The sequence below is a fragment of the Lissotriton helveticus genome, chromosome 10 (assembly GCF_964261635.1).
Source record: "Lissotriton helveticus chromosome 10, aLisHel1.1, whole genome shotgun sequence".
NCBI classification, from domain to species: domain Eukaryota; kingdom Metazoa; phylum Chordata; class Amphibia; order Caudata; family Salamandridae; genus Lissotriton; species Lissotriton helveticus.
In genome coordinates this window covers 970268125-970274465 of record NC_136071.1, presented here as the reverse complement: position 1 = coordinate 970274465, position 6341 = coordinate 970268125, and the positions used below count along the sequence as shown (strand labels likewise).

At 49.7% G+C, this 6341-nt stretch overlaps 1 non-coding gene across 1 annotated transcript; it reads right to left on the bottom strand.

Moving 5' to 3' along the window:
* Positions 1–217: 217 nt before the first annotated feature.
* LOC144786369 (small Cajal body-specific RNA 14) lies at positions 218–356 on the bottom strand. Its single transcript, XR_013602169.1, has one exon.
* Positions 357–6341: the final 5985 nt, after the last annotated feature.

Genomic DNA, 6341 nt, shown 5'->3' with positions numbered 1-6341 from the left:
GTTATTACAGAACCTAGAGCCTTTACGTCAAAGTTTGTTTTGCATGCTTTTAAAATGGCCTGCCCATTCCCACTTCGCACTTATTTACACACATGCGCGCGCACTGAAACCTACGCACTGCTCCAGTCTGTACAAATTTCGGTGGAAACGTTTGGTTTGTTTCCTGCACCATATCTCGGTGCAGGTTCGCGCGGCGTCCTCGCGCTGCCTTTAAAATGCTGTAGGGAGCCGTAGCACAGGCACCTGGGGGTCTCCGCGTTTCCTGTCGGCAGTGGGCCCCCTCTCGTTGCTGTACGTGGCTGCCTTGGGGTCACATGGTATTACTGACGCATGCAACCGTCAGGGAAGACACCCACGTGTGAGGAGGAGCGGCCGGGGATCGAACCGCGGGCGCACGCGCCCAGGAGAGAAGCAGTGCTGGTGACGCGGGGCTCCCATGCCCTAGAGAGAGCCCCGCGGTGGCAGCTGAAGACCGGAGTGGCGGTAAGTGGGCGGTGGGCGCTTAGTGCACTTGTGTGTGTGGCGTGTGTGTATGCGACAGCGGGGGTGAGTTCTCTATGTGTGGGTGCATGCGTGCATGGGCGCTCGTGTGTGTGTGTGTGTGTGTGTGTGCGTGCGTACGTGTGTGTCTCTGTGTATGCGCATGCGTGTAGGGTGTTGGAGCTTCCCAGGAGACAGCAGCTGAGCACGTTCGCACGCGCGTGGCCTGCGCCGATCGCCTTTGCGCGCGGCCAGGTGCTGTCTCCTGGGAAGCACAGTCAGCAACAAAAGATCTCCTGGCGGACACCAGCGCTGACGCGCTGGTTACGCCACAAGACCAAAAAAGTAGAAAATGAAAGTAACATTTTAATTGGTTGTCAATTCCAACACTTCAGATGTGTTTTGTGAAGTAATTTACCTCAGGGTATTTAGAGAGGTCTACAGGCTAAATGGCTAAATGGAATTCCAACCAAATTTGTGAAAATGGTAGGGATTGGTATGTAGTATGAGCTAATCTATATTTGGTGAAAGTGTCTCCAGTGGTTTTTCTGTGAATTACTTTCCCACCTTTTTTGAGCGAGCGCTTCCCGGTGCGCGCCCCGGTACGCGAACCGGCAGCGTTACAGGAGTCCTCCATTTTGTGTTTCGGTAGAATTGAGATACAAGATGGAGGGCAAATAATGTTCAGAATGGGTAGAAGGGGGCACGGTAGACGTATCCTGACCCCCTAGATTTTCTGAGGGTGGCTGAGGAGGCCCATATGTGCGAAAAAAAACATTTTTTTTCAAATTTTCGCGCGGTTAGCGTCCGGTGCGCGTACCGGGTAGCGCTCCGGTGAGCGTACTTTGGTGAAAATTAGTGAAAAAAGTTAGACTAAAATAATAATTGTGAGTGATCAGATGTAGGGTACCTCTGAAAAGAGCTTTTGGGTCCTGTGGCTGATTTAGGTAACTACAAGTAGGTACCAATACATAGTCTTAAATTCAGGATGAAAATTCTGTTCCCCTCATCTGAGAAGTGAACTCCATCTCCTCTGTAGATATCTTGCATGTAGTAACGCAAGTTATTGTTGTAGATGGAGCCCATTCCATCATCTCTCATGTAAGCTGAAACAGACTTATTTACATGCTTCCTCGATTTCTCAATTTGTGGACAAAATTGGTTGGACCACCTCCATTTCTGTCTTTGGCATATATTTGAATATACCAAGGCAGTTTGAGGAAAAAGTGCCATCAATTGGTCAAAGGTGTCTTTTAAAAGCATTTCCAGACCTACCCCAGTCAAAGTGCCCAAGTCATTTCCTCCACAGTGCACAATTAACAGGTCAGGTTTTGGCAAATGCAAAAAGGTTTTCACCAATGGTATCAATTGGTGACATCTTAATCCTCTGTGGCCAATCCAGTTGATTTCTACATTTTGTAAATTGAGGTTGTGTAAATTTCTGTTATCAGCATACCTTTGAGCCCAGTGGATATAACTATGTCCAACAATCCAGACAGAAAACATGGTGAGAGGAGGTTCTGCTGCAGTCAGATGAAGTGTGGTAATGAAATGGCAGTTGGAACAGTAGGAGTATGTAATGAAAAAAACTGTGGAGTTTCTGTGGTAATTAATCAGTAGCAGTGATTGGTGGATTTTGATTGCTGAAAACAGAAAGTTAGGGTGCATGGATGAGTTCTTTGAAAGATGTAATTTGAATGGTCAAGAAAAAATCGTTTTATGAAAGATTGCACTGGATACGCAGGTGTACTGAGAGTTCAGAGTTCAATTGAAACATTGTTGTGTGAACTTGCAAATATGAGAGGTCTTTCAGGAGGTAGTTGCTATGGAAAAAAGGCAGAAAGGTCAAAAGGGGGAAGGGTGTTGATTTGAAAAAAGTGAGGGAAGAGTTTTGATTGGGTGACATGAGAGATATGTGTGATGAATTACAGCATTTCTGTGCCATTGTTGGTTGCAGCCTCTGGAGTGCATACCTTTTGCTCTGGTGTGTGTCTGAGACTGTTTTGAAACTCAAAAAATATTTTCTAAGGTGAGAAAAGATTCATTTAATTTAGATAGAGAATAGTATTGTTGTAACTTGGAATGTTCCTTTTGCCCTTTCCCCGCTTCCCCTTCTCCTCCCCAGCACTTTGGTACAGTCCGTTCTGACAGCTCGGCGCTTGCTATCGAATGTTGACATAGCAGCCGAGTCCCGTGTTGACAAGCTGGCGGCATCGTTAAGGTTTCTACTTAATAAATTGAAGTAGGAGGAGGAGCCTAGCTCGAGAGCGTAATGGCCGCCTTTTAGCTCGGCTCTGTCGGCCCTCCGGCCAACCTCAAATATCCTGCAATATATCCTGTACTGCGACGATACTTCACTACAGATTTTGGAATTTAACGACCCACTCTTACTCACCGTCTGGTCCAGAGGCTCCTGCGTGCTGTGGGTCCGCAGCTGTGCCCTCGGTGGGATTGGGGCCTCCGGGCGCTCGAGACCGGGACCTCGCCTGTGGGACCCGACCGGCGGTGCTGAGATTGCCGGCCCCGGCCGCGAGAGTGAGCCACTGGTGGGAGCCGTTGTGTGTATGCCCCGGCGATCCTGAACCGGCCCCGATTTGTGGACCGTGCGGCTGGAGGGGGACGAGATGTGTCGGGGGCTGACTGTGTGAAGGGGTCCCTTCGCCTTTGTTCTGTCCGGCAGCCCTGGACCCCGCGCCTGGCTCTCGCTTGTGGGGCCCGCCACTGTTCGGAGGGGGCCCCCCCCCCATTGAGCGCCTGCCCGTTCTGTGCCGGTGAGGCCATTGTTGGGAACCTCCGGAAGTCTGTAAAGTCCTACATTTGGGAACTGTTTGGGGGCCCACGGTGGAGTGCGGGCGGCGAAACTCCCAAAATGGCTACCAACAACGTGGGGGGTGATCCGCTCTGCACCGACGAACCTTGCTGGCCGGATTGCGCGGAGGCCTGGGCGTGTGCTCGAGCGCCCACGCTCGGAGATGTCCTGGACGCCTTGATGTCCTTGTACGCTGTTTTGGCCCCCGGTGCTTCTCCCGACCCCATGCGGCCCGCCGCCATTTTGGGTCGTCGCTCTTTCATACACCCCTGTCGTCCTGATGCCTCCATTGCTTTGCCCCCTTCGGCTGCGCCAGGAGTTGCTGTCGCTGATCTTCGGCCGCTTGATGGGCCGGTGGCTTTTGAACCTCCGCTTTCTCACCGCCCGGACTTCGAGGACTTGCACACGACGCGGAGATCTGCTCCTTCCCGGACAATTGGGAACTACGGTGGACCGCTGTTTGCTCCCGCTTCGATGGATTCGAGCTTTTGCCCTGGTGGGGTACCTTTGCATTGTCGAACTGCGACACTGGACTCCGGCTTGCTTTTGCTTGCCCTGTCGTTGCTGCTACAATTGACTTGCTTCATTGACTTTTTGTATTCCATTAGTATGGTGGCTCTCCCTACTCTACATCACTGCCGTAACCCTGGTCAACATTACGATTATTCTGTGCTGGGTGGTCCGCTTCATGTTGTCCTTTATTGGGTTGGTTTCGTGATTAGGAAGGGCTGGGGGTAAGTTGCAAGACACTGATAGACTGCTGGTTTACCTGTCTGTTGCACTGATGCTTGTACTCTAGACATTGTGAAACGTTAAACTTCCCCCCCCTCCCCCCCCTGCGGGTTTTTGCTGTATGTGAAGGTGTAGCACTGATTTGATAATTATTCATTTGCTGGTCGGGGGAGGGTCGTAGCTGAGTGTGTTTGTTCATATCCTCTGGCTCCTCCCTCACATCTTATTTTTGTTTCATATTCCCTTTCCTCCCTTTTTTTTGTCTCCTTATTCTACTTTCTTTCTTTACTATATTTCGGGTTTCGGATTAGGGCGACAGGCACGCTGTTTGGAGGGTAGGCCGTAGCCTTCTGCAGGGGTGCGGGGTGGGACGGGTGGGCGGGGTCTTTCAGATGTTTCTTTTTCGGTTCTATGGCCCTTTTCTATCCCTTTATAACGGTGCCGCTTCTGTCCTCGCTTCTCTGGCATGAGTGGGTTGGGGTCTGTCGCTATGCCACTTTTATCTGTTTCGATGCTCCGTCGCGACTGCCATACCCTTCTTCTCGCCAGCTCTCTACTTTCTTCTGTATTATTAGCCGCGGGATGCCTGGCCCGGGGTGGCGCCCATCTTGCACGATTGTGTTTCTCCTTTTATATTTCTTTTTCTCTGTTCCTCCTTCTTCCCCTTTCCCTGTTCTTGCCCTTATTGGTTTCCTCCCCCCTCTGTTTCCCCCCTATTTTTCCCCTTTCCCTCCCCCCTTCCCTTCCCTCTCCCCCCCCCCTTTTTCCCCAGGCTCGTATGGCGAGTAGGTTTCGATCGTGCAGTTTATCTGCTCCCCTTGCATTCGTTAGCGTGTTATTGGGTGGGGGGCGTGAGATGCTGGTAGTACTTGTATGCTTATCTACTGTATTTTGCATTTGTTTTGTGCTACGACCGACTCGTGTCTTCACGTCCCCCCTCCCTTCCCCCTCCTCTTCCCATTTTTGGCGAGGGTGTATTTTTGTTTATTGTTTTTTCCGTATTTTATGAATCTGCCATGAGCCTTGTCCCCTATTATAAAATGGACCTCATTGATCCTGATATTGGGCCGTTACTGTCGCTTGTCCTTTCCTTAGCATTGTTTTAAATATGTTTGCCTGCCTGCCAGCTGGCCTTGTGTTGCTTATTTTGACTTTTGATCATTTTAATTGTGGCCGGCCGGATTGGTTGTGGGCCCACGCATGTCTATCCTGTTGATGCAAATAAAGGTTTTCAAAAAAAAATACAAAAAAAATAAAATAAATTGAAGTAATCAAACTACCCTCATCGTTTCATCTTTACTACATTTTATGGCGAGGAGGTGAGGAGACTGTGCCAGGGACAGTGGTTGCCGTCCTCCTGGAGTGAATTTCTTGCTTGTCGACAGAAGATCAACGGAGTCCACGGTGACCAGCGGATGAGAGCTAAGTGTTACAACTGTAGTGATTACACGCGAACATTGTGAAGGAGTTACCGTGAATATTTTGAATCGGGAGAAAGCGAGTCTATGAGAGGACGCTGCGTGAAAGTACGGAAGGATTTGGTAGAGGGTGGTTTACTCGTGTGTCAGGTCGGGCACAGGTGGTGTTTGATCGCTTAATAGAGTGGCGTCGAGGGAAAATAATAAACGGACTGAAGCGGCGCATTGTTGTGTAAGAAAAGCAGCGAGGCAAGAGGCTGACTAGCTGAGTTTTATGACTGACTTTCTACACATGCGCTGCGTCATTGTCACCTCACGGCGCACAGATCTAAGCTCACTCTGGAGACACGTCTCTCTGGTTGTAAGGGCTATGCAAGCCTAGCGCGATTAGTAGCAGGCTCCCAGCCGAAGGAATAGCGGTCTCCAAGACGAATATCCCCTAATCCTAGCGGTCTCAGCATTATGTTAAGGAATCCAGGCAGTACTTTTCTAATGTAAGGAAAATTAGGTGGAAGTATAACGATTTTACCTTAGCAGCCATCCAAGGGACAATCTCTCCACAAGCAGCTCCGCTCTCACAGGAACTCTCTCCACGAAGACTTCTCCACAGGAAGTTCCCGCCAACAAGGGGAGGGGGCTTGCTCTTCCATTGGTTAATCTGACTAGAATCAGGGGTAAAAGAAAGGAGACTATCGAACCAACAGTGGGGCTTGCTGAAGTAATATCCATGTGTAGGAAACTGTGCTATTGTTATGGGAAAATGGTAGTTTTACAGGCCTGTTCGTAGGTTAAATTTTATTCTGTGTACATTTCTTCAGATTCAAGCAATCATCCCTTCACTTTCTCTTCTTTTATAAGTAAATTGGAACTAAAAGGCAGTTCATGGCAATGGCTGGCGCAGG